This window comes from Ictidomys tridecemlineatus, unplaced genomic scaffold (assembly GCF_052094955.1).
Source record: "Ictidomys tridecemlineatus isolate mIctTri1 unplaced genomic scaffold, mIctTri1.hap1 Scaffold_160, whole genome shotgun sequence".
NCBI lineage: Eukaryota > Metazoa > Chordata > Mammalia > Rodentia > Sciuridae > Ictidomys > Ictidomys tridecemlineatus.
The window spans coordinates 123,348-150,273 of NW_027521401.1; the positions used below are offsets into that span (position 1 = coordinate 123,348).

At 41.7% G+C, this 26,926-nt stretch overlaps 1 pseudogene; it reads right to left on the minus strand.

The window, feature by feature from the left end:
* The window catches only part of LOC110597423 (autism susceptibility gene 2 protein-like), an 81,070-nt pseudogene that overhangs the window by 15,910 nt on the left and 38,234 nt on the right, over window positions 1-26,926 (minus strand).

A 26,926-nucleotide genomic window follows, 5' to 3' on the forward strand; every position in this document is an offset into this window, starting at 1 on the left:
TCTCTCCAATACAACAACACAGACTGCTGCACCCCTGGGACTTCAGTCCAGCCTCTTTCTTGGAAAACTGACAGGCCCAGCCTCCCATCTCTGCCTCAAAAGTCAGCTGGGCTCAGAGGTCATGGCTCCCTGGACAGAAGCCCATGCTTGTGGTGGCATCTTCCACAGGGGACAGAGAAGCTCAGCTGATATTACATGGGAGTACCAACTGAAGCCTCAAATTTTGCTGAGGCTTAAAACTAAATGGACTAGAAGAAAATCCTCTCACTCTAATCCCCAGGTCACTTAGGATCTGAGAAGTCAGTCACTGTGCAGGAAGAAGGGGCAGACCCCGTCGTGCCCAGCAAGACACACCCCTGGGTCTCCCCTGTGCCCTCCTTACCTTGGGCTGAAATGCTCCTTGTAGTGAACCAAAAGGGCCCATGGGTGGGATCATGGGGGAGATGCTCGACACTGCAGGAGGGTAGGAGTGGAAGAGCTGTGGCCAGAGATGAGAGGAGAAAACGGCTTTAGTCAAAGGCAGGTGACATGTTCACATTCCCCTCCCACAGAAAGACACCAACAGGATCGAGCCGGGCAACTCAGCCAGGTGCCACTAGTGAAGAACCAGGATGGGAAGGGTGATCACACAGATGCACACGAATGTCTGATTTAAAAGTAGTTCAGAGTCAATCAGCCAACAAATGGTGTCCCAGATGAGAACGCCATTAGAAAGGGAGCTTTCTAATTATTAATTGGTGAATCACAATTGAGCCCTAAATGGGTAGAGGTTTCATGCATATCCAAACCAGGAGGGATGCTGGGCCAATAAAATGCCCAGAAAATCACAAGTTAATTAGAAAAAAGAAAAAGGAAAGAAAAAGAAGCAGTTCCTCATGAGTGCCAGGATTTTATACCATTAAAACTCAATTAGTGCTTTTAGATTTTTAATAGTTTGAGGAAATGAGAACACATTCACAATCCGTGCTTCATTAGGTTGTTCTAGAAGTGGCAGTTCCAGAGGACAATTTAATTCTCTCATCTAAAATAATGACAAATATTTGTGGAAGGGTAAAATAAAATGACTCAGTTTAAACTTTAAATAGAGCTGCCAGTTCTCTTAAAAGGTAGATTACATGTAACAAATAACATGTGGGGCTCCCCCAGGACTGCTGGGTCTGCATGCAGAGCTCAGAGCCATTCTCGCTCTCAGCTCTCCTGGAACTTGGAGCTCTTTGGGATTAACACAAGGCCCTGATTCTTAGGGCCAGCTTTGAATCGTGTCTGCTGCTCAATAGACAAGCTCACTGGAGGTCATGCAAGACAAGCTGTTGATGTGTGAGTCTGACCACCTCATGACAGGAAAAGCATGATTTTGAGTGAAAAATATAAATTTTCTTGACTCATTAGCATACAAAGGACATAACTGGAGGAAAAATGTACAGCAATACTGGGAGATGATGTGAGCACATCTTTCCTGCCTTTGGAAATTGTATTAACTCTGAGGTTCTACACCTCTGGGTCCGTTCACTTTGACAAAACCATCATGTGGATATTTAAGTGACACACCAACTCACAGTTGTGTCACATGTCACAGTATGACAATGCACCTTCCCAATAAGGCCCTCACACCACTGCTCTGGCAGGGACTGAGACCCACACATCTCTTTCAGGCCAACTCCAGTTGCTCTCTCCAGTGGTGCACAGAGGTTTCAGACTCATTGGTCCTGAACTGAACCCACTTACACAGGGACTGTGCAAGGATGCCCCCTTCAGAACTCCTTTCAAGTCCAAGACTGGGTTTTAGATTCTTGAGCACGGCCTCTGCCGTCCGCCTGTAGCGTCCCGATCCCAAGGCAAGAGGGACTAAGCACTTCCTATATCACCCTGTAACTGGCCATGTGAGGACCCCCCAGGGCCCTGTAGGAAGGAAGTGGAGTGACCAACACCCTCCACCAGAAACTTGTCCAGGTGGGCAGTTCCCTTCACGTTCACAGTGAAACCCAATGCTCTTCCCACTTCCTTTGATCTGTCCCACTGCTGACCACTGGAAAATAAATATAGCTGAAGACTGTCCCCGCTGGAGAACCAGAGGTCGTGGACACTTTCCAAAGTCCAGACCCCTAGGCTGCCTCACCAGCCCCAGCCTAGGCATCTCCATGGAGTGTGCCCACGGAGAACGGAGCGTGGCTTCAGGCTGCCAACCTGAGCCACCTCCTGGGCACACTGAGCTCCACAGAAACCATTCTGTGAGCTGGTCCCTTGTTAAATCAGCAAGACACAGAGCAAGGCAAAGTGGCACCACTCATGGGCAGGTCCCAAGAGGGACCCAGGCCTACTGGGTCCTGAATGTCCATCTGAAAACCTTTCTGCATCAGTGCTGAGCAACACAGGTGGCCCACGTGGTGGGTGCAAGGCCCTCATATGCACCTTTCCTTACTGAAGAGGCCTCACGTCACTTCTGAGTGGCTCCAGAGTAAGTGATTCTTAATTGATTTCTAATATTTCCTAGTCTTGATTTCTCAGCTATGCTCTTGACTAATGAAGTGCCTAATTATCTATTTAAAGTATGAATGAATTCAGTCTTTGCTGATCTGCTGAGCAACATTTCCACCAAAATGAGAACACAATCTAAAAATCAAAATGGGAATAGCTGTAAATGATGAGTCAACATGGCTACAAGCAATTTTGGCTTTTCCTTTTTCCTGGATTCACTTACAAATTAAAAAGAAAAGAAAAGAAAAACCATTGAGCAAATAAACTTGCAAATTTTCAGATAAAAATGATGCAGTATTCACCCCATAATCAAAGTATCACAATCAAGTATTCAAGGTCTTTGTATAGAGAAGCTCTTTTCTTCTACATCAATGATCATATAACAGGTTGGTACCAATTTAAGTTCTGGAATGTATACTTAAAATTTCATAAAACTGCATCTTTTAAGCAAAGAAGAATTGAGCTTAAAGAGAAAAGGTGCATTCGTTTTAATGTTAAGGCTTTCTTTAATTAAACAATATTTTAATTGTAAAATGAAAATACACTCAGGAGAACAGTATCAGCCATGTGGAAGAGGGTTCTGTATTTAGTCTCAAGTAAATAAAAATGCACTTTTTGAAGAGTTATGAGTCAAAAGAATGAGGGACTTTGTTCAGAGGGAATAGTCAGGCTGAGGTCCCTCTGTGGCTGGCTTTCCACCTGTGGCTGAGGTCCTGTGGCCTCGGGCTCTGCTGCAGCAAGGGCTGCAAAGCTTATACCCCCAGGCAGGGCAGGTTCTGGTTCCCAGGGGGATGTCCTGGCTGTGCTTATGATCTTTTGACTCTGAAGATGATACTGCATCTTTACCAAAAGCAAGACACCACAAAAGCAAGCATCCACAGGGACGAGCAGCAGCGGGCACACTGGCGAGGTGACGGGAAGGCCGCTGGCTGTGTACTGACTAGGGGAGAGCGCACACACGGAAAGAAGGCACATTCAACGTGTAGCAGGGAATGCAACTCACACTGTGCCGGTAGAAGGGGTCAACTTTTGTAGGGTATTTGTCAAACTGTAAAGGAATTAAAGCAAAAACTAATTACTTCATCTGCCTTTGGTTCACTGTTCAGTGGAGGCAGCCTACAGCTTCTTTGTCACTGAGACATCACCAGACCCTACAACCTCACTGAATAGGAGCCACCTGAGCTCCTGAGCCTCTGGCAACCCCGAGTCCAGTCTGCCCACGCGGCACGGTGTCTCGGGCCCTGGACACCTGGTGGTTCCTCTCTTTCTACTCTGTGCTCAGAGGCTGACACAGTGAACACCCAAACTGGAGAGGACAGGCACCTCCAGATCCATCCAGAGAGCCGAGCATGGGGCCTGGCCTCCCAGGGTCCCTCCACTTGGTCTTCTCCTTGCCAGAAGAACTGCAGATCTGCCGTTCTCTGAAGTCGATGCCACCCACACAGGGCACTTGGGCTGGGTCTTCTGAACCCATCAGGAGGACTCATCACCCCCACCCTCATGCCTGTCTTCCTCCAGGATGTTAAGACCTCAGATTGACTCACTGGTGGACCAGCTCACACAGGCCAGCATGATATTTTCTTAAACCATTAGGCCCTTAAACACATGGCTGTTGGCCAGGGCTCAGTGGTGGGCTCGCCTAGCACATATGAGGCACTGGGTTTGATCCTCAGCACCACATAGAAAACAAATAAATAAATTAAAGATATTGTGTCCAGCTACAACTAAAAAGGAATTTAAACAAATAAATCACTGTTGATAAATGCAGTTCTTTCAGAAAGAAAAAGACACAGAACTTGCTATAGGACTTTTTGTGGAGGGTGGGGCGGGGGGGTGGGATGGTGAAAAAGCCTCATCTTTAATATTCCCCTAAATAAAACTTGTAGAACAAACTTTAAAAATATATGTTAAGAAAAGTAAGTTGAGCCAGTGGGTGAGAAGGTGGATGAGAGGACCCTCCATGAATTCCCATCTGCTCTCCTGGGGCCTGATGGACTCTCCTCTTCAGGGTTTCAACCAGGCCCTTCTCTAAACACTGGACATAAGTGACAACTGAGGTAGAACTCTGCTAGGGCATTTAAAGATTTAAAAAAGCCTGTCTGAGACCATCCGTTTCAGTTCCCAGTTCCCTGGGTATATGGCAATGCCCACACACCTCCAGGCTCAGGGCTCAGCCTCTGAATGTCACCCCACACAGGGCAGGCAGCTGGCCCCAGTGGCTGTTCCTCCACTTGTCCCCTCCCTCCTGGTGCTGTGAGCATCTGTGCATCAGCACCTGGTTCACACTGCTGTCGGGCCAGGATGGCAGTTGCCCAGAGAAGGAAGGCCACTAGCAGGTGGACCCAGCACTGGCAAATGCGTGCAGCGGGCACCTGGGTAAGGTGCAGGACACTGCCCCTCAAAGGCCACCTGGCCTCAGGGCCCACGCCTGCGCCAGCCCCACCCTCCTGCACACAGAAGAGAGTGGGCTCTACTTATCCTCACATTTCTGCCTGGGTTACACACCATGGGAGGTGCTGGCGTTGGCATGATGGTAGTGGGAGAGATGGCGTGGGGAAGGGTGTGAAGGTGTGCTGGTGCGTGTGCTGGTGTGTGTGCTGGTGCTGGTGCTGGTGAAACTGGGTGCGCAGGTAGGGCGGGGGGCCCAGGGAGGCCCCTCGGTCTGCACTCTGAGAGGCCAGAAAACGTGTGTTCAGTTCCTGCCGCAAGATGTCTTGCTCTGGGGCTGGGGATGTGGCTCAAGTGGTAGCGTGCTCGCCTGGCATGCGTGCGGCCCGGGTTCGATCCTCAGCACCACATACCAACAAAGATGTTGTGTCCGCAGAGAACTAAAAAATAAATATTAAAAAAAAAAAACATGTCTTGCTCTGGAAAAGAAGAAGAGGGAGATGTCGGCACCTTTTCCTTCTAATTGGGACATCTGGGTGCTTTAGCATGGAGGGTGGAGGGCTGAGGACCCAGACCCCGGGGCCTGGGACAGAGGGGACAACCTCAGGCCCGCCATAGCCTGGGGCTGCTCTCAACTAACACCTGGGCCTGGGGACCAGCTGCACAGCCCAGCAGGTCAGTTCCCCATCCACACGACTGGGATGGCCCTCTGGCCTCCTTGGGTCATTTGGAGGTGGGGGTAACAGGGGGGACGCCTGCCAGCCATGAACGCAGCAGGCTCCCCGGCTGGCCTCAGGGCAGACACATAGCGACGAAGAGCAATACTGGGACCCTGGCCCACGACACAGGTGAGGGGAGAAGGACCCCATCTCCCACCAGGTCATCCCTAAATTCTGGGATGCTTCATCATAAAAGTGCATCTCTTCTTCCCAGGAAGGTGGAAGCCCTCAGGCCAGACCCACGCCCCAGGACGCGGCCTGAGATGCTGGAGAGAAGCAGGCGCGGGCCTGGCAGGCTGTGGCCGCTCTGCTGAGCCAGGGTGCCTGCTGGGCCTCACCCTTCAGGCCTCCTTTCCCCCACCCGCCTCCCAGGGCATGGTTGTTTAAGTGCGCCCGGCCTGGCGATGAGGGACAGCAGGGACAGCAGTGAGGTCCCGGCGCCCACCCGGCCAACCTACCTGAGTAAGTGCTCCCGGCAGGGTGTCTGTGGACCTGCAGACTCCCTGAGGTCAGCGGTGATGGCGGAGGCAAAGCAGTGGGCGGGGCATACATATTGGGGTGATGCGCGTGAGCTGGGGGCCTGGAGGGCGGGGGTGAAGCTGTGCAGGGGGCTGTAGCTGGGCAGGGAGAGGGGGAACGGGGAGGCAGAGGGGTGGTGGGAGAGGTGCAGGGCGGCGGGCTGAGTCTTGGCCGGAGTGCTGCTCCTGCTGCTGCTGTGGAGCAAAGGGAGAAACAGGCGCAGGTGAGTATCTTCGTTCCCACTGCCCTCCCTCCCCGGGCCTCTCTCTCCCCACCACACAGCCCGGCAGAGACCACTGCCCAGCGCCACGCACAGGGCTGTCCAGGCAGTTCTCTGCTGAGATAGCCCCCCTCGCTCCTGTGGCTTGGCCTGCACTGCTCTGTCTCCTGCTGTCCCCACCCTCCTCGCCACACTTCCTGCAAAGCAGCCAAGGAACAAAACGGAACAGAGCCACCACGTGGGTCGCCCCTGTCTGCTACCGTAACCCCAGGACCACAGGAAGACGTGGGCCAGGTCTTGTGCCACAGGAGTGGCCCGGGTTAGGAGCTGGCCCAGCCCCTGGAGGAACCTGCCTGCTTAGGTCTGTTCTTCACCTGTCCCTGACCCCATCAGGCTTCTAAAAGGAAAACAATAACAAGCACAAGTCTCAGGAGCCCACGGGGCTCAGGGTCACTCTGGACGGCCCCTCATAGACCAACCAGGAGGACCTGGCTCTCCCCACTGGTTTCTTCTCTGACTCACAAATGAGGAAGCAAATCCCACTGAAAAAGCTCAACCCAGCACTGGTCTCAGTCTCCTGGGCCTGAGGAGACAACCCTCCCGCAACACCCCTTCTCTCCTCTGAGTCTCCACCTTCAGGGCCCTCGGAGGCACCTTGGCCTCCACTCCCTGGCACACACCTTCAACTGCTTCTTCTTCTTTCATCTTTTGAGATGGGGTCTTTCTATGTGCCCTAGGCTGGTCTCCAGCTCCTGGGCTCAAGCCACCCTCCGGCCTCAGGAGCTGGGACTATAGGCACATGGCATGGGCCTGGCCACCTGTTGGGTAAGCACCTCTCCTTCCTGCCTCTGTCCTCCAGGAGATCCTGGATAGTTCACTCCTGTGTAGTGTCAACAGCCAACGCAACCAGCTTTCACCCAACAGCCCCTTTCCCTATCTCCTCGCCTCCCAGAGAAAACAAGGACAGTTCTCAATCAGGCCACCCATCTCCTAGGAAGCCCTCACTCAGACTCTCTGACCATCCATCAAAGGTGGCCGGCGGGCAGAGAGCAGGTTGGCTCACCTTAAACTGTTGAGGCTCAGTCTGCTGCTGTAGGCTGACAGGGGCTGGGGCAGGTCCTGGGATGAGGGGTGGGCCTGCACAGCAGGAAGGTGCTGGTGGAGCAGCTGAGTGGGGGACGGTGGCCTGGGTGGCCGCTGCACCTGAGGCTGCGGGGCGGGCTGCAGTGGGGCCTCCGGGGGGGCCCTGCGGGGGCTTCGTACTTGGAGGAAGGGCTGTTGGTGGGGCGTCTGTGCATAGCACCAAGTCAGGGTCCGGAGAAGGGGCTCGGAGCTGGGGCTCCGCCTGGGGCTGGGGCAGCGGCTGCGGGACCTGAGGGCAGGGGTTCTTAAGCACCACAGGCTCAAAGGCGGGCTCTTTGCAACAGTCTTGGCTCTTCTCCTGGCTTCTCTCTAGACCTGATATCTTGGGGACAATTGGCCCTGCATCCTGGCTGTCATGTTCCGGCAGCGCGCCAACACCTAACTCCGAATCTGTATGGGGGAGAGCAAAGAGAAGACACAGAATGACACAGGAGCATGGCACCAGGGGAGCGAGCTCCAGCCTGCAGTCACAGCCAGCAGCCACCTACCACCCTTCCTGTGAAGAAGGGTGCGCTGGCTGGGGATCCCACAGCTGGTGGTCTGCAAACCAGGGCTCCCTGTCTCCAGTCTTTGCAAACCCTTTCTGAAGCACACTTAGGAAATTATAGCCCACAAGTTGATTTTTCCCTTTAAAAACAAATACAGTTCCTGAATGAGAAGTGTTTTCAATAGCGAATGAAGCAAATGTTACTTAACAACAAACAGATGTTTCTGATTGGCCTTTCCCCCTCCCCCTTTGCATTTTGACTGAGGAGGTGCACTTGACATTCTTAGAGCAACAAGTTCTTGTTCAGCAAGTGCCAAACTTCCAGGCAAAAGTCAGGCCTCCTGATGTGCCCCAGCCAGCCCAGGGACACCTGAGTTCTAACATGCAAATGCAAATTTAAATCAAGCGTGCCACAGCTACACTCACCAGGCCTTCAGAAATGCCCCTGCACCACGGGATGCTGAGACTTAACTGGATGTAGAATTAACTGGAAGTAGAATTCTTCAATTGTGGGGAAAGAATAGAAAATAGATGCTCCCGTATAAACTTAAAAAATAAGCTTTGCTCCTAAGGTCAAAGGACCTAAGTGCCATAACTACTATGATGTCATTGTTGATTATCCCAGAAGCCAAATTCCATAAAATTCTCAAAACAGAATAATGAAACACCAATAATTACATATCAAGGCATAGCCCAATTTGGAGTAAGTTTTTTGTAGGCATCTGGCAGGGGGAGATCACCTCGACTACATTTTTGTGCTAAAAAAGATGCATTCTTTCTTTACTACAGTTCAGAAACAGGAAAAGCACAGCTTGCAATACTTTCTGAAATGAGGGCACATTTGCAAACCTCCTCTTCCACATCTCTCGCCACCATGAAAAGCATGTGCCACTCACGTGGTCTCTCAGTTCCTGCTTACACACTCGTGTATACACACACAGTTTGCATCAGAGCAAGCCATCATCTTTGGTGTTTGTTTGGTAAGCAGTTCAAACCTGAATCATGCACCAAAGCAGAAATAAGCCCTGGTTCATAAGCGAGGCACCTCCGGGGCTGTGGTTGAACGTGGCCAGCTTCAGGCCAACGTGCTGCCTAGGTATGAGGGGACAGGGCATCTCGTGAGGCCTGAGGACAAATGACTGCACTGGTGACCTCTGGGTATCTTATTACTGCCCAGTGCTGTTTTGAGAACCTTTATAGAAGATTTCTGCTTACAATGAAGCCAAAACTTTGTGGGTCCCCAGGAATGGACCAAGCTCCCTGGTGAGGCCAGGGAGAAGTGGCTGCAGGGGATCCTGCAGGGCCTTTATCTTAGAAGTGGGAGCCAGGGTCTGGCCTGCCCTCTCCGTGCCTTTTCTGTCATCTCTCACAAATTTCCTGAATTTTTCTTTCACAAAAACAGGGGTATCAATCTGGTTGAGGAGAGAAAGCTTCAGGAGCATGGAAATTCAGAGAGTACATGCCAACTGAGAGGGGCTGGGCATGTGGCGGGGCTCTTCCCTCACCTACGCCAATTGATGGGCACAGGCCCCGGCACTGGCAGGAACCCATCTGCATACTTCTGCACTACTCCCTTCTCCTTGGACGAGGATGGTGAAGAATCAATCAATATTCTCTATTTTGGTACGTTTATATCCAAATTCCTCTAAAATTAATGTTGAAATAAATCTGCTCACATCAACAAGACTTCCTTTCCAAAAGACACCCTTTAAATACACTTACGCTGGTAAGTAACATAGTAGGTACAGCCACCAAGCTCGATGCCGCCAAGTCTGCAGAAGGCACGTGTCCTGCAGGTGTGGCCTCCTCTCCTGTTGCCCCATGTCTAATCCCAGCCTGAACACCCCTGGAGAGTAAGGTGTGGTGCCAAGAGCATGGCAGTTGCTGCTGCCCTGGACGAGCAAGGAGGGAAATAGGAAGCCTGAGCCTCTCCAAAGAACCACACCAGTCTGTCCCAGCCAGCTCTGGGGAAGCACTAAAGGAACCCAGGAGCCCAAAACTGTAAAAGGAGACCAGCCAGGAGGCTGTCCTGGCTAGGCCCCCACTTGAGCAGGTGTGCCAATCACCCAGGGAGGGTCTTGTGAAGGTGCAGACTCCAGCCCAGCATCTCTGGGTGGGGCTCCAATTCCTGAACTGCCTGCCATCTCACAGGTGATGCTGCTGACCCTTGGACCACACTGGGAATCCAACCCTCTGTTGTCAAATGGAATGAGCCCAGAGAAGTGAGAACTTGCTGGCTGGAGGTCACCTTGCTGTTTGATACATCAGAAGTTTTGGGTTCTGATCTTAACTCTGTCCACCAAATGCCTGTTCTCCAGTCTACACTGTGTGGTCCTTGGAAAGCAAAAGCCCCCAAACAAAGCAGATAATGGCAAATCCCTGACTTAGTTAAAATATTTAAGTAAACCAGTCACTGCAAAGGGCGAAGAAAGCTACAGGGAATTATGGCAACACCAGACTTTAGCTACACCTGAAAGCCACCATCAACCCACCAATGCTCTGGTACTGTGACCTGTAAGCAGGGCACCCACAGGTGGAGAGCTGGAAAGAATGCTGGTGGCTAAAACAGTTCTATGCATCCTCATTTACACAGGCCTCTTTAGGCACAGATTAGGCACCATGCATCTTCGTGGCTAATGAGTAATGCATTTCCTCTTTCTTTCAATTATTCAATAAATGGATCTTGCCCTTTAAGGTTTTCCATCTTGACAATTTGTCTTACTATGCTTCTCTAAAATTGGCAGGAACACATTTTAAAATCATTTTATATTGCACTATGTGCTTTGAATTTGCCAAAGAATGAGATTTGCTGGGATTGGAGAAATATTCAAATTGACGAGTGTTATTTAAATGTTGTACTCATTACATTTTAGGGTTGGGGTTAAGCAATCTCCCTTCTTGCAATTATAAGAATAACACATCATGGTTTATAATAAAAGATGCAAATAAAGTTATACTCCATTGTGTATGGTAAAAAGGGCATTTACTGCATGTAAAATATAGATTGATGAACTTGACTCAATAAATTTTTTAAAAACCTAATGGAGGATTAGAAAAAAAAGTGTTTGATTTTGATACAGATTTTATACAAGTGCCCTGAGAAATTGGACCCTAATCCCCCCCCCCACAGTACTGAGGATTGAACCCAGGGCCTTGGGCATGTTAGGCAAGCACTCTCCCACTGAGCTGCAGCCCCCACCCCATATCAAAATTTTGAGATAGGTCTTGTTAAATTGCCCAGGCTGGCCTTGAATTTGCAATCTTCCTGCCTCAGGCTTGTAAGTACTGGGAAGATAGAGATGTATCACCATGCCAGGAAATGGACCTTATTTTGTACCTCCCCAGTACAATGCAAACCCCATAATCTCTGGAGGGCAATTTGGAAACATTTAGTAAAAGAACAAATAAGGTTCCCTTGACTTGGTGGGTGTACAAGGATTTAGATACAATGAAATTCAGATACAATGAAACAACATCATGGTTTAAGGTGTAAGTTTGGAAATGCCCCAATTGAGATCACTGGTGGATTCATACAATGGAAAAATTTGCAGCTTAAAAAAAATGCTTTGTGTACCATGTATAGCACATGCTGTCTTTGTAGAAACTGGAAAAATTAATGTGTGTGTATTTCTGTATAATTGTATTATTATAGCTAGGAACTGGATAGTGGGGGGACATTTTGCTTTATTGTATAAAAAATAACTTAAACAAGCAAAAAAAATTGGGGGGTAGGGTATCAGGGACTGAATTTAGGGGCACTCAACCGCTGAGCCACATCCCCAGCCTTTTTTCATATTTTATTTAGAGGCGGGGTCTCACTGAGTTGCGTAGTGCCTCGATTTTCTGAGGCTGACTTTAAACTTAGGATCCTCCTGCCTAAACCTCCTGAGCTACTGGGATTACTAAAAGCATGTGCCACTGTGCCCAGAGAAAATTTTTAATTAATTTGAAAATAAAATGAATTTTGTGAAAAAACAAATCACTAAAACTGAATAAAATAAACCCAACCATATAAATAAACTAAGTACTAAATAATCAACACGGACCTATGAACAAATCATTCCTAAGAGTTAAATGAAAAATCAACACAAAGTAATTTTTTTGCAGGGTTTCAACACTTACTGAATTTTCCAGGAATGCAACCACTATACTTTGCCACATCTGGGACTTCACCAGAAGTTGTTCACTCTTAGGAAAAACCATGACATCAACACAAGGCTGCTTCTGGGGACTAACTGCCACCACCAGGTGGCCATGGTTGTAGCAGCCACGTTTACATGTCCTTCTCCACCATGAGCAAGCATTTATGTTGTTATGAATGACTTCCATTTACTTCTCCTTTATATTTCATTAGGGACTTACTTACATTTTGAATTATGTGTACAGATGGGTGTATCAACTGTATGTCATCCCAGCCAGTGAGACACGAGCATGTGTGACCAAATGCTAACCACAGGCACTGTGCACCACAAGCTCTGGGTCTGGGAGGCCTGGTGGTGTGTCCGTCCATGATGAGCCACACACTTCTCCACGCACAAGCACAGTCACTGCCTCGCAAGGCAATGGACGTGGATTCTGGCAGGTGAAGCACTACTGCAGTCCAGCACATAGTGGAGGCGCAGTGTCCCCAACCACTGCCAGGAGGTACGAATGACATGAGGTACCTTGGACAAAAGTGACAACCAAGAAAAATACAGCACACTGTTCTTGTTCTGAATATGATCTCAGAACTGAAAACCATCTCTATAAATGCACATGCGAACATGCGAAGTGGAAAAACACACCCGAAATGTTAACCAAATCCCATATCCAGGAAGAGACCATCAACTGTTCCTCATGGACCTGTACTTTTCTTAACTCCCTAAATTTTCTGTAATGAACATATATTATTACTATGAAAGAAAAAAAGATACCCATGGTGGAATTCATGGGTAATACACCACCATTATCAAAAGAATTGTCTCCACTATTGCATGGATTAAAACAAAAAAGCAAAGTAATAAAACCACATCAAGAGACAAAATAAATATTTTCCTCTCATAAATGAAGACAGAACATGGCACCATGCTCCCCCCTTGTCCTCACCATTTCTCACTGGTGCTAATCAGTGGGTATACTGGAACAGGAAGGAAACGGAAGGAAGCAGCAGCTCTCAAGGCATAGCCTCTACACCTATGTCCCCTACCCGTCTTTACACTTGGCTGTGAAGTCCTAAGAGGGCTACATCCCTGCCAGGCCATTACTGTAGTAAACCTGAATAAGCCTCAAAGATATTAAGAAAACCAGTAGCTATCAGGCAAATTATCCACCCACCCGTCCATCCACTCACCCATCCACCCATCCATCCATCAATCCATCCACCCATCCATCAACTCACCCAATCTCTACCTATCTGTACTTTGAATAATAATCTCCAACATATTCAAACATTATTTCTACCCATATGCCCTCCCCTCTCACCTTTATGCCTTTTTTTAAACATTGTCTATTTCTTCAATGCTCCCCCCCTACCCCACTATGAATCAGCCTCTTCATATCAAAGAAGACATTCAGCATTTGTTTTGGGGGAATTAGTTTTGCCATAACCTCACAAACAGTAAATATTATGATCATGTACCAACAAATTCACAATAAAACTTTCTTTTTTTATCAGTAACTATTGAATGTTTTATAGTTACATATTTTTATCTCTGAAATATTTATTATGTTGTATTAAGCAATATTATGATCACTTTTTTTTATACAGATACCCCATAGCTCCAGAAGCTTTCTTTAGAAGCAATGGATATTTTTTTACCCCTAATCAGTTGAAATTTTTATTTTTCATTGTTTAAATGTAAAGTGTGTGTGTGTGTGTGTGTGTGTGTGTGTGTGTGTGTGTGTGTTTGAAGATTCTCTTTTTAGGAATGGGTTTATGGCTCAATGGTAGAGTGCTCACTTAGCACATGTGAAGCACTGGGTTTTATCCTTAGAACCATATTAAAAATATTTATAGATATTGTGTCCACCTACAACTAAAAAATAGAGAAAAAATAAGATTCTCTCCTTAGTTTCACAAATCTGTTTATTTATAACATTATGATGTGCACACTGATCTCTCTAAATTTATAACATACAATACTGTGTAGCTTATTTATCTTTTAATCGGTGGTGGACATTATATACAACAATAGCTACAATGTGTAGCCTAGCATTGTATTTATATACAATCTAAATGTCAGTACACAGTACGATGTCGGCAAAAATGGCAAAATCACTTGGAGTGGCTTCCTTAGAGTATATGCCTGTCATTTAATAAGACATTTTTGTACACATACTGGACATTACAAGAATAGATATAATTTTAATATGACTATTATATCTCAGATTTACCAGAGCATACTTGCAATTTTATTTGACAATCAAAGCACAAACATTTGAAACTACTGACACATTAATGCCCATTACTGGGGATTAGTTTATTTTGAATATTATTATTATTATTATTATTATTATTATTATTATTATTATTATTTTGGGGATTGAACTCAAGGGAAACAACCCTTGAATGACATCCCCTGCTTTTTAAAAAATTTTTATTGTTGGTTGTTCAAAACATTACATAGTTCTTGACATATCATATTTCACACTTTGATTCAAGTGGGTTATGACATCCCCAGCTTTTATTTGCATTTTATTTAGAGACAGGCTTTCATTGAGTTGCTTAGTGCCTCACTTTTGCTGAGGCTGGCTTTGAACTTGTGGATCCTTCTGCCTTACCCATCTTGTAGTTTCACAAAATTTTTACCCCCTTTTCTCTTTGACATTAAGGCCCTGCTAACCTTGCATGGTGTCCATTCCTAGACTCAGCAGTTTTAGGTGTGCTTCCTCTAACTTTTTGTCACCATTGTTAGCAGATCCAAGATCCTTAACTAGATAGTCCTTAATACACAATTTCTCATTTTGACTTCTTGGTGTTGAAGTTCATGAAGAATTTGGAAAGTGTTCAATAGATAGCTAAAACAGATCTAAAATGTGAAGGAAAAAAAATGACCTATAAAAAAGTTAAACCAATCTGAAATTTTTATTTGGATAAATAATGAATTCTAAATTAAGGTAGCACCAGCAGTAACTTTTGGAGCAAAGTAAGCATCTTCCAAGAAAGATAAGAAAAAAAAATGAGAAAAGCCATAGAATGAAAATCCATTTTGACTTGGAGAGTTGATCTTTGAGAACTTTCCAGCTAAATCTGGCACATAGTTTTAGAAGGTTCAGAGACAACCATGAAATTGATGCCTCACATGGATCTAAACAACCTAGTTGTAAGAAAATGTTTGAAAGTGATACCAATAAAACATGAGAATAAATTAAAAAGTGTGACCAATACTCCTCTGTAAAAGTGCATATAAAACAGAATTTTTTCATTGAAGTCTAATGTAAATGATTATTTGTATACATAGTGATTAGTACTTTCTTCAGATGTACAAATATGGTCAAATGCTTATTAAAGACACATCTTCCAGTTAGAATCAAATGGAAGAAAACATAATCAAAATGCAGAAAGAATGCTGCTTTATTTGAGGTCCTATTATTTATATTTATTTGAACTTTATCTTTCATTGATGTAATATGCAACTTAAAATGATTTAGTCATTTCTCTGAGTCCCTCTTTTCCTGCTGACAAAATGAGAAAATTTGGACTTCATCGTTTCTTAGATTCTTTACACCAAAAATCAGAAGGCCAAAGGTAAAAATACTTGGATCTGGGGTTGTGGCTCAGAGGAAGAGCACTTGGCTAGCAAGTGTGAGGCACTGAATTTGATGTTCAGCTCCAATAATCATATTAATAATAATAATAATAATTATAATATAATAATAAATAAAGATGTTGTGTCCACCTAAACTAAAACATAAATGCTAAAAAAATCACTGATCTTTACTCAGATAACAACAATTTAGGTTTACTTCTTGTTTATGAAAAACTCCATGAAGCGGCTGTGGTTGTGGCTCAGAGGAATAGCACTCATGTAGCATGTGTGAGGAATTGGGTTTGATTCTCAGAACTGTATATAAAAAAATAAAGGTATATTTTAAAAAATCAACTCCATAACACAAATCAAAAAAATGAGACTATTGATTTATTAACAAATATGTAATAATACACACTTTTCAGGACAGGTTTTATTTACACTTACACTAGCACTGAAAAATTTCAGAGTTCTTCCAACCGAATTATGATTCTTTTTCTTACAAGAGTAGAGGATAAACTTCAACCAGTGTATATTCTTTTTGTTAGCTTAAAAATAACTATTTGCTTTGTAATTTTATACTCTTCTTAAGAATTAGTGAATTTTTGATGGTTATGTATAAATCAATTTATAAATAATTAATTCTATATTAGAAGGAAAACTTCTAAGATAATCTTTGTTTTAAAAAAATTGGTAAACTGGCTGGGCATGGTGGTGCATGCCTGTAATTTCAGTGGCTTTGGAGGCTAAAACAAAAGAATCACAGGCTTAAAGCAAGCATTAGCAATGGCAAGGCCCTATGAAACTCAGTGAAACCCTGTCCTAAATAAAATACAAAAATAGGACTACTAATGTGACTCAGTGGTTTAGTGCCCCTGAGTTCAATCTCTACTATCCACCCTGAAAAAACTGGTAAAGTTCCAGATGCATGCCTGTAATACCACTGACTTGGGAAGTCAAGAGAAGAGAATTATAAGTTTAAAACCACGCTTAGAATCTTAGCAAAATCCTAAGCAACTTTGTGACAACCATTTCTAAAAATTAAAAGAAACAAACAAACATACATCAAACAAACAAATTTGGAGGTTGATCTAGTGGTTAAGTGTCCCTGGGATCAATCCCTGACCTCCTCCTAATGGTAAACTAAATATTACGCAAATGACAACTACCAAATCCACTTATATTCTTAAATCATTTTGTGGATACATACATTCAATTTTCCAATGTCACACAAACTACCAGATACCTAAAAACAGGCTTTATATTAAAATTATGCCACTTGCAAATTTCTTTCCAAACTAGATAAATTCTACTCAGCATCCCACTAGTAGACCATCTAATTGGGCTTCTTGTGCTGTCACTTAGATTTTTTTTATCTAAACTTGTCCTAGATAAAGAAAACTAAACTGCAACAAAATTATAAAATGAACAGGGCTATGCTCCCTGCAAGCCTCATAGATATGCACACAGATATATAGTCTTGATGTTATATACCTCTTTGTGACACATCATAAATTATAACATGTTAGTGACAATTTAAATTGAATGAAAGAAAAATTTTAAAATCATATGCCATGGGTGAGCTGGATGTGGTCCTCTAAGAAAAAAGATATCTTGGTTAAAAAGAAAGACCACCACCCTCTGGACAGAAGGATGAGGACAGTCAAATAATTCAGATATCCAAGTGATTCTTCGAAGACAATTTATTTTTTTGTAGGTGCCATGTTTTCTCACTTCTAATCAATCATCTAAATATGTCCCATTTTTTTTGACAGACTTTTGACCACATAATGACATGGAACAATTCCTAAGTCAAAAGTAATGATAAATACTTCATGGTGATCTCCATTTAAGAACCATAAAATAATATCACCATTCAGATTTATGTGACTTGTGAATTATTTTCTGTAGGAATTATAATTGTTTTTATGTAGGGGACTCAGCATTCAAAACTAATAATTACTTTTTAGACAAATTCATCAAGCTATAATTATTTTTAACTTATATTAAGAATTATGATTTCATATACTCTAATATATGAATTTTATTTTTTCAAAATTTTAATACATTTGCCAAGTTTAAAAAAAAGGATTCATTTACATTTTAAGTATGAATAACTGTGATTGCAAGAGTTAATTTTTTTCCAGACAAGCCTTAAAATGTAAAAGATTACTGAATTCACAATTTCAGGTGGATATTCCACAGAAAATTTTCCACAGCAGAATTAATTGAAGCACAGTGGGCAATAGTCACTTCACCCATACCTAGATTATTATTGGGAGACCAAGATTTACAACATCAAACAAGACTGAGATATGAACATAGATTATCAGTAAAGGTTAAAGAGCTCCTGAAATACATCTTGGAGCATTTAAAAGTAAAACAAACAAAAAAACCTGAACATATATTTTAAAATTTAAATGAAACAAGACTCATATATTTCAAAAAATTGAACAACTAAAATATAAGATCATAATTTCATGCAGAGCTATATGTAAATTATACAGTAGGTTTCACTAATCAACATCAATTTGAAATGATCCAAATGCTCATTAAAGTTAAATAATACACCATGTTCTAAAAGACAAGCATTGCAAATCTAAAAATAAAAAAATGCTCAGAAATTTGAATTATTATGAGAGGTGACATGATGCTGCATGTGGAAAGTTTCACATCAGACCTTATATGACATGTCACAGTCAAAACACAGGTGCACTAAAATATTTTATAAAATTACCTTCACACCATTTATAAAAGCTATAAGCAAATTATACGTTTTTGAAAATTAGAATGCCATCCACAAGACATTCCTCTCTCTTGATCGCTCTTCAAATAAAGTTACAATATCCAAATATCTTTAGATATTCTTATTTGAAGAATTTTGGATAAAAAATATTGACTCCTCACAAGTGAGGACTGAATTACACTACTAAAACACTCAGAAGATGGACACATGTCAAAATAATTATACTAAATGAAATAAGTCAGGCACTAAAAATAGTATCAAGTAGTTTGATTTATATAAGTTCTTGATGATTTGAATTTAATATACAAGGACAGCAGGAGAAGAAGCTTGATTGCCTGAGAATGTGGAAATGGATCCATTGGATAGAATAAATGTGTGTATATAATTTTAAGTATTTCCCAGTGATGATATTAAAAAATTTCAGCTATTTAAACAATCTTTCACTTAGTGGACAACGACTACATTACAAATGTAAGAGCTACCATTTAACATTTTTTTTCACGTTGCCAGCATGTCACACTAGACTTAACTAAATAGAAAGGAGAAAAACACTCTTAAAATAAATTGGACACTCCAAACCTTGTGTTTTTGAAATAGCAATGGCCACACTGGGCATCTCAATTAGGGGCCTGAGCTCTATGCAGAGCTACCTATGAACACCATCTTCACCACTACTTAAAAACCTTAGAGTGTTTTCTTGTGAAAGCAATTGTGGTGAGCAATAAACTGTTAGTGTCTCATACTGATTTCTCTTATTTATTACTTCCTTATCATTTTTTGGCAGAAAACCTATTTAGTGTTCTCCATATTTTGAGATTGTGGAAGTGTCATTTTGGTAGGTCTTGGTTTTATTTGGAGGGGATGGGGATATAGAGCTCATATAATGCTCTTTGGAGCAGACAGGGGGAAGAATGGAAAGAGTCTCCCTACCCCATGTTGTCAGGGATGTACTCTAGGTGGAACCATCAAATTCCTGGGGGCCATGGTGAAGTTGAAACCTTTTAAAAATAACTTTGAAGAATTGACAATATGCCTATAAAATTTTCCTGTGTAAATCTGAAAGGCCTTAAAACTTGTCTCTGACATGTGGAGAAACAGGATGAAGCTAAAAAGCCAACATAAAAACCTGAACACTAAAGACATTTTTAAGTGAGAAGATCCAGTTTTACAACTACTAATTTTCAACTGTATTGTCTAGAGCCAAGTTCAGTTGCCAACTCCTAGAGAACCTTTAAAAACAAGCACATGTAGATGATATAGCTAACTATGAATATTTGGAAAGCACAGGGTTTGGAGTTCCTGGGCAGACAGAATGTGTGTGTGTGTGTGTGTGTGTGTGTGTGTGTGTGTGTGTGTGTGTGTGTGTGTGTTCAGGCCTCCAGGGATTTGGGGGGAAGAAACATTCTCCAGGAAAACACTTCTTGCTACTCTTCAGTTCCCCCTGCTGGCTAATGCCAGTAATGATGCCAGTTTTAGTTTGCTGATGGAATTTTATAATCACTTGGATTAAAGTCAACCTTATGTGCTGAGAAACTTACACATTTGTGTGTTCTGGGATAGTTGATCCAAATCATCAGTTACTTCTTATTATTTTCCTTATTCCTCCATTTTCAGTGGTGATTTTCACACTGTTAGGAATAGAATCTCAATTTCAAATTGAAGTCTAGAACTGTGTTGTCCAGTACAATAACTGCTGGCTCCACATTGTTATTTCTGTTACAATTAAATTAACATAGATTAAAATCTCAGTGTCTTATTTGCACCATCCATTTCCCATGCTGAACAGCCTCTTGGTGACCAGTGACTCTTGTACTGGGTGATGCAGATACAGGATATTCCATCATTACAGGAAGTTTTATTGAGCATTTCAGATCTTGAATGGAAACTCATAGTGTGACTCAGATAGAAGAGAAGCTTCTCAGGCTGAGAGGCTAGGTTCAGTCCCCAGGAATCTATTTCTGTCATCAATCTATCTATATCTATATCTATCTATCTATCTATCTATCTATCTATCTATCTATCTATCTATCTATACACACATGTATATACGTGTGTGTGTGTGTATGTGTGTGTGTATGTGTGTGTGTGTGTGTACCTCCATTCAAGTACCAAACTAACAAAGCACTCTTGAAAAACTCTGACTTATGTCTTGGAATGCTGAGGCAGGAGGATTACAAGTGCAAAGACAGCCTCAGAAACTTAGCAAGTCCTAAGCAATTTAGTGAGATTCTGTCTCAAAATAAAAACACAAAAAGGGTTGGGGACTGGCTAAGTAGTTAAACATGCCTGGGTTCAATCCCCAGTACAAAAATATAAATAAATAAAACCAAACAAAAATATCCCCACAAACTTCTGGATTAACACAGAGTAACTACTTATGCTATTCATAATACACACACATTATGTGTGTGTGTGTGAGTGTGTATATAAACATTCAGTATGGCTAAAGAATGAAACTTTTAATGAAACACATCAGGATTTATAAAACATGCTTTTTGTTTGTGGGAGGATTACTGGAGATTTAACCCAGAGGTACTGGGGATTTAACCCATGGATGCTTTACCATTGAAGCTACATCCCCAGACCCTACTATTTGATTTTTTGATTTTAATACAGGGTCTTGATAAATTGCTGAGGCTAGTCTCAAACTTGGAATCCTCCTGCCTCAGCCTCCTGAGTCACTGGGATCATAGGCATGCACAACTGTCAGCAAAACATGCATTTTTGTATTTCAAAATGGCTTACCTTAGGAAATTATACATTTTCCCAAAGTAATGTTATAATTTCAAACATCTTAAAACATTTGTAGACTGTCTGCCAAAGTCAGTTGCAGAGATAAACAGTCCATTTTTACTATATATCAATTTGAATGCTATAATGAACTAATGAAAAGAATGCTGGATTACCTGTACATGTGATCTACTGTACTCATATCATAGATATGAGTAACTCTTAGCTGTTGGAAAATTTTATCTCAGAGGATGAGAATATGTTACATTCAAGAAATATTTTGTTTTTATAAAAGAGTGTTCTGTCCTCTTGAAGGCATAACCTGAAGAATGCCAAATATTTACGAGTTTCATAATTTCATAAGCTTGCTAGGGTATCACAAGCTGAGGGGCTTCAGCAATTAAAGTTTAGTGCCTTGTAGTTCTGGAGGTTAAGAGTTCCAGGTCAGTGTGTCAGCAGGCTTGGTTTCTTGGGTTTGGAGGGAGAACCTGGTGCTGGCCTTTCCCCAGGGCTGTTGGCTTGCTGGCATCCTTCCCATCTGCTAGAAGCATATCCCAACTGTGCCTTCATCTTCATATGGTAATCTTCTTGTGTGTGTGTGTGTGTGTCTTCAAACTTGCCCTGGAAGTCCACTTTTCTTCAGTTTGACTTCCTAACTTTATCATATTTGCAACAAACCTATTTCCATTTCACATTGTTTGGTTTGGAGATTAGGACTTAAACATGAATTTTGGGAGGATGCAATGTAACCCATGACAAGAATTATGGAAATAACTTGTTTATTTTAAAAGAATAATCAAAATGCCCTTTTCGTCTTTCCACACACAACTAAGAAGCATTGTGTTTGAATGCTGTGATTTTGAATCTGTTATGTTTGGCAACATTCGGCTTCTGTGAAAAGGAACACACGAGGTGTAGGTAATTGAACAAACCACTATTGGGTCATAATTTCTAGTTCCCTCTGATTATGCCACATCTTTTGTTCTAGATGTCAACTGAATAACCATGTTGATGTTGGTGAGTGTCTGTCATGGTACAGTCAGTTAACAAATACAGTTAACAAATACAACAAAGTCATCATCGGTCCATAAAACAAAATAGTACTTAATTTTTCCAAGATAGTAGTAAGTGCAAACATAACTGTGGATATTCATATACATTATAACTTACTATTAGGCATTTAAAAACAGGTAATTACAGAATAGATATGTGTAGGACATGTGAATTGAAACCCATCAATTTCCTTAGTATGAATTTAATACATTTTTTCTGCTTTTTAGAAGTATTAGATCAATATTGAAAATTATTGGGTTATAACACTATAGTATAACTTCTACTTTAGTGATTAATATTGATGATGTGATTATAGCCAACACTGAGCTCATGAGAAAGGCAAAACATGAACCTGTTTACTGAATCTACCTGAAAAGTCTGAATGTGGATAAATTATCTTTATTTTTACCTTATTAGCTAAAAAATGTTTAAATTAGCATTTAATATACTGTTCTTGTTGTAAAAACAGTTCATTTTTACATTTGGATTAGCTTATTTTTCACTAATAGTACTTTATAATGGAACACTTTAATTTTAGAATGTCTATAATGGAAAGATGGAAAGAAGCCACACTTGTGCATATGTGAATTGAAAACTCAGATTATTTTGAATATTTTTGTATTTTTAGCAAATGATTTCATCAGCTAGCTGACATTGTATGTTATAAGATGTTCTTTAGACACAGAATTCTGGCCAAGGAGAAGGTTCATTATATCAAAATAATCTTATTTTGCATTTCATAATTAATAACAGACACATTGGCAATGATATAGTACATAATTATATGCATAGTTGACTTACAAAAGTGGATCATTTAATAACTTTATGGCACAAGTACAATTAAATCCATAATTAAAAATAAAACTTCATTTTACTTTGCCCTGGAGAACATATGTTTCCTAATTGCAGTACGTCCAGAGATCATCCATTAGGAAGATGAGTGTGTGTGTGTCTAAAAGAAGAAACAAGTGAATAATAACTGGAGGTATTTGGGATGTTTATTCTGAAGTCTAGAATACTCAGGGGAGATACTTCAGATTTCTTCAAATATTTCAAAGTTCATAATTCAGAACAGGTACTAGACTTATGTATTGTTTCTCCAGGGGCCAGAAGTTACAGGAAGGAAATTTTGAATCAAAAGAAGAAAGATCTTGCTCATCAAAATCTGTCCAATTGTGAGACAGGTTATCTTGTAAAACAGTGAGTGTCTCATCACTAAAAATATTAATATCAAGGTCAGGCAACCGTGTCATTGGTGGTATAGAAAGCATTTTTAAATTAAGAATGAATCCAGACTAGATGAACTTCAAGGCCCCTTTTATCTTTCATATTCTGTAAACTCAGACAAGAATTGGCTCTATGTCTATAATCCTTCTTCAGTAGTCTGAAATCAAGGAAATAAATAGCCTTCAACCATTTGGTGGCCTGCCTGGTCCCTGACCCAATATTATATGACACATTTTGAAACCTGTGAGAAATGATAGAGCTGAAATATAGCAACAATTGCACATTTTAGAAAGATTCCCATCATAGGTATTGTTGTTTGCCACAGAACTCCTCACTCCTCAAATAGCCAACATAAGCTACACACTTGCATATTAAAAATCACAGATGAAACTATTGCTGACCCTCAGTTTGTTCCCAGTTGTTCATTCATCCAAAATGTCTTGTGATTGTCTCCTGAGTTCCACATGCCTTTCTAAATGCTGGGAAAACCATGAAAAATATTGCGGACAGAAATCTCTCATTATAATTTATGTTCCAGTTTGCCATAGAGACATTTAACATGGGAAAATGTAATAGAAAATAATTACATATGGTAGTACAAAATTGAAGACTCTAAGCAGGGCAGTGGGTAGGATTTTGTTGGCAAGGGCGCTAGTTGAAATAGACAGGAATAGACTGTCTTAGAAGATAGTATTTGACCTGTGGCCAATTTGTGAGAAGGAACCAGCCATGAAGAGATTTGAGGAGGAGTATTTTTAGCCTAGGGAACTGCAGGTACAGAGGCTCACCCTCAGGGCCCAAGAGTATTGACTATCTATAACCCTGTTCTTTGGAATTGTCTGTATAACCATGCTCTCTAAATTCCAAGTGTCAGATTTGGCCTTAGAAAAATGTCAGACTCAGAGTTTAAGTTGGTAAATAAGGGATTTATGTGAGTTTCCAGCATATCTATTACTAAATATTGCATTCACCTTGATCTGGAGAAGAAAAGTGGAGATATAGAAAGGAAAACAAAGGAGCCAGACAGAAAACAGGTGTTTATATGGCAAGAATTCCAAGACTCTTGCCCATGGACATGAGCTATTCTTGGATGAACTTCAAGGGACAAGTGATATAGCCCATTTTAGTTTTTAATATTTTATATGTGTTTTGTCATGGCCTTTACTTTCACCAACTTCTTTTAGGAATAGTTGAAGTTTTTAATCTCAGATGGGAAAAGAAGCATAAACAACTCCTCAAAAAACTGAAATGCCATTCTGCTCCTCTCTGTGTCACTTCAAGAAAAATAAATGGAAGTAAACAGGCTCAAAACAGCCCTACTTCCAATGGACCCACTCACAATAAAAAGCAAAGAGGAACAGACAGTCAGGCAAATGCATCTCCAGAGACCCATTTCTTTGTTTTGTAGTTAGAAATAAGACTGCTGCTAATATATTGACTGCTTGTTGTGGTTTAGATCTAGAATGTTCCCCACAGGCTCAGACTAAAAGGTTTGTTCCCCAATGCAGCAATTTCCAAAGATGAGGCTTTTACAATATGATTGGATCCTGAGGTGTTTAGCCTTATAGGTGGATTAATCCATTTGATGGATTAATAATTTGAATTATTCGGAGTTAGATTTTATTGGAAGGTGTGGGAAGACGTACAGCCCTGCACTTTCCTCTCTCTTTTTCTCTTCCTCTCTCTGCTTCTTCTTGACTACAAAGAGTTGAGCAGCTTCCCTCCACTACACCCTTCCAGCATGTTGTTTCTCAACCTTGGAGTCAGCCAATTGTGAACTGAAACCTGGAGTCAAAACAAATCTTTCTTCCTTTAAATTGTTGTTCTCAGATATTTGCCATGGTGACAGAAAAACTGATTAATACACTGCTGCTTCAGAAAAGTATTCAGAGGATCATGGAGGGTTGAACAGAGAGATGCCCTCCACACAGCTGTGTTGCTTTGAAACATTTTTTTAGACTTTTAAACTTGGTCCATTTTATGTTTAAATTTCAAATTTCAAAGACTCTTGGTAATTATTTTTTTTGTGTGTGTGTGTGTGTGTATGTGTGTGACAAATAAGGTTACCCCAAACCACTTATGACTTTTTGGTTGGTCATTTATTTCTTCTTCTAATACAAGAAAATAAATAAAGGAGATGGGAAAGGGCAAGATGAATGGAAGTGAAGGAATATGACCTTCTCTGAGTCTTGGCTTCCAGGGCAAAGAATCTGGGTGGAGAAGAATACCTATAGATCTCTAGTGCTCACAGAACACAGACGGACTTACGGGGGTGCTCCTCCAGGTTAAAGATGGGGAAAGCTTATAATAATACTGTTAAAGACAATATGTAATACTTTATTCGAGGTAGAACTACTATAGTAGGCACAGGACCACTGCAATGGGGCTTTGGGGTTGGGTAGATTGGGATAAGCTCTGAATACAGCATGGACTAGTGAGAATTTATAGTCAAGGAGGACGGTGAGGGTCAGTGCACAGAAAATTATTAAGAGGACATATCTGACATAAGGATGTATTCTGGCTAACCTAACTCCCAAGACAGGCCAGTGAGAATCAACATCAATCACGTGGATAGGAGACATGAGAAAGGTGATTAGATATCAAATGTGATCAATAGAAGAATGGGGAATTCTAGCTAAGTGAACTTAGCAGCATTCTTACTAAGACTGAACAACCCAAATGTAAACGTGAAGATCCAAAGATCAAGGCGTAGTTGACAAAGAGCTGAGGAGAACCTGAGTAGAGTTTGGTCAGAGAGAAAAACATGGTCAATGCTCATTCTTTTTCTTGCCTATCTTCTTTGTGTTCTTTGTATTTGGCAAGTGGTATTTGTTTTATACTCAATATATATTCATTTTTCTTAACAGCATGTCAGTCTTCAAAACTTCTCATTAACATTCCTTCTGTTAACATTTTTTTACCAATTCTTAAGATTAGCCAATCCTCTTGTGTATTTGACTAATAGAATCAATTTTTACTTTAATTTTTCACACACAATATCTTATTATTATAAACTTTTCCTCAGAGCATCTTTGTCTGACATATGACAAAGTGTTGTGAATATAGGGAAAAGTAAAAAAGGCTGTGTGGAGCAAGCTCTACCTAATTATGGTCTCAGTGGTTTTTCACCCAGCCAACCTTGCTCTTTGTTGCTGGGATTCTTCTACACCCAATAAGATTGCCACATCTGACACAAAACAAAGTTAGGAAGAAGAATTAAAAGAGAAGTTCAAGGCAGGTAATAACTTAGACTTCCAGCCGGGTCCTGGCTGGTTACACTAACAGATGTTGGTCAAATTTGCATAGAATGGAAGGCCACATCAGTAGCTAGAATATGAGGTGGGACTTAGATAATCTTGAAGTGGGACACATGAAGGAGCTGGCATACAGTAGTCAATTCTTAATTGCTTTTTTTATGATTGATATATTCAAACAGAGCACATAGAGGTAGCAATATATCTTTGGTCTTCCAATTGTAAAGGATAAATAGGT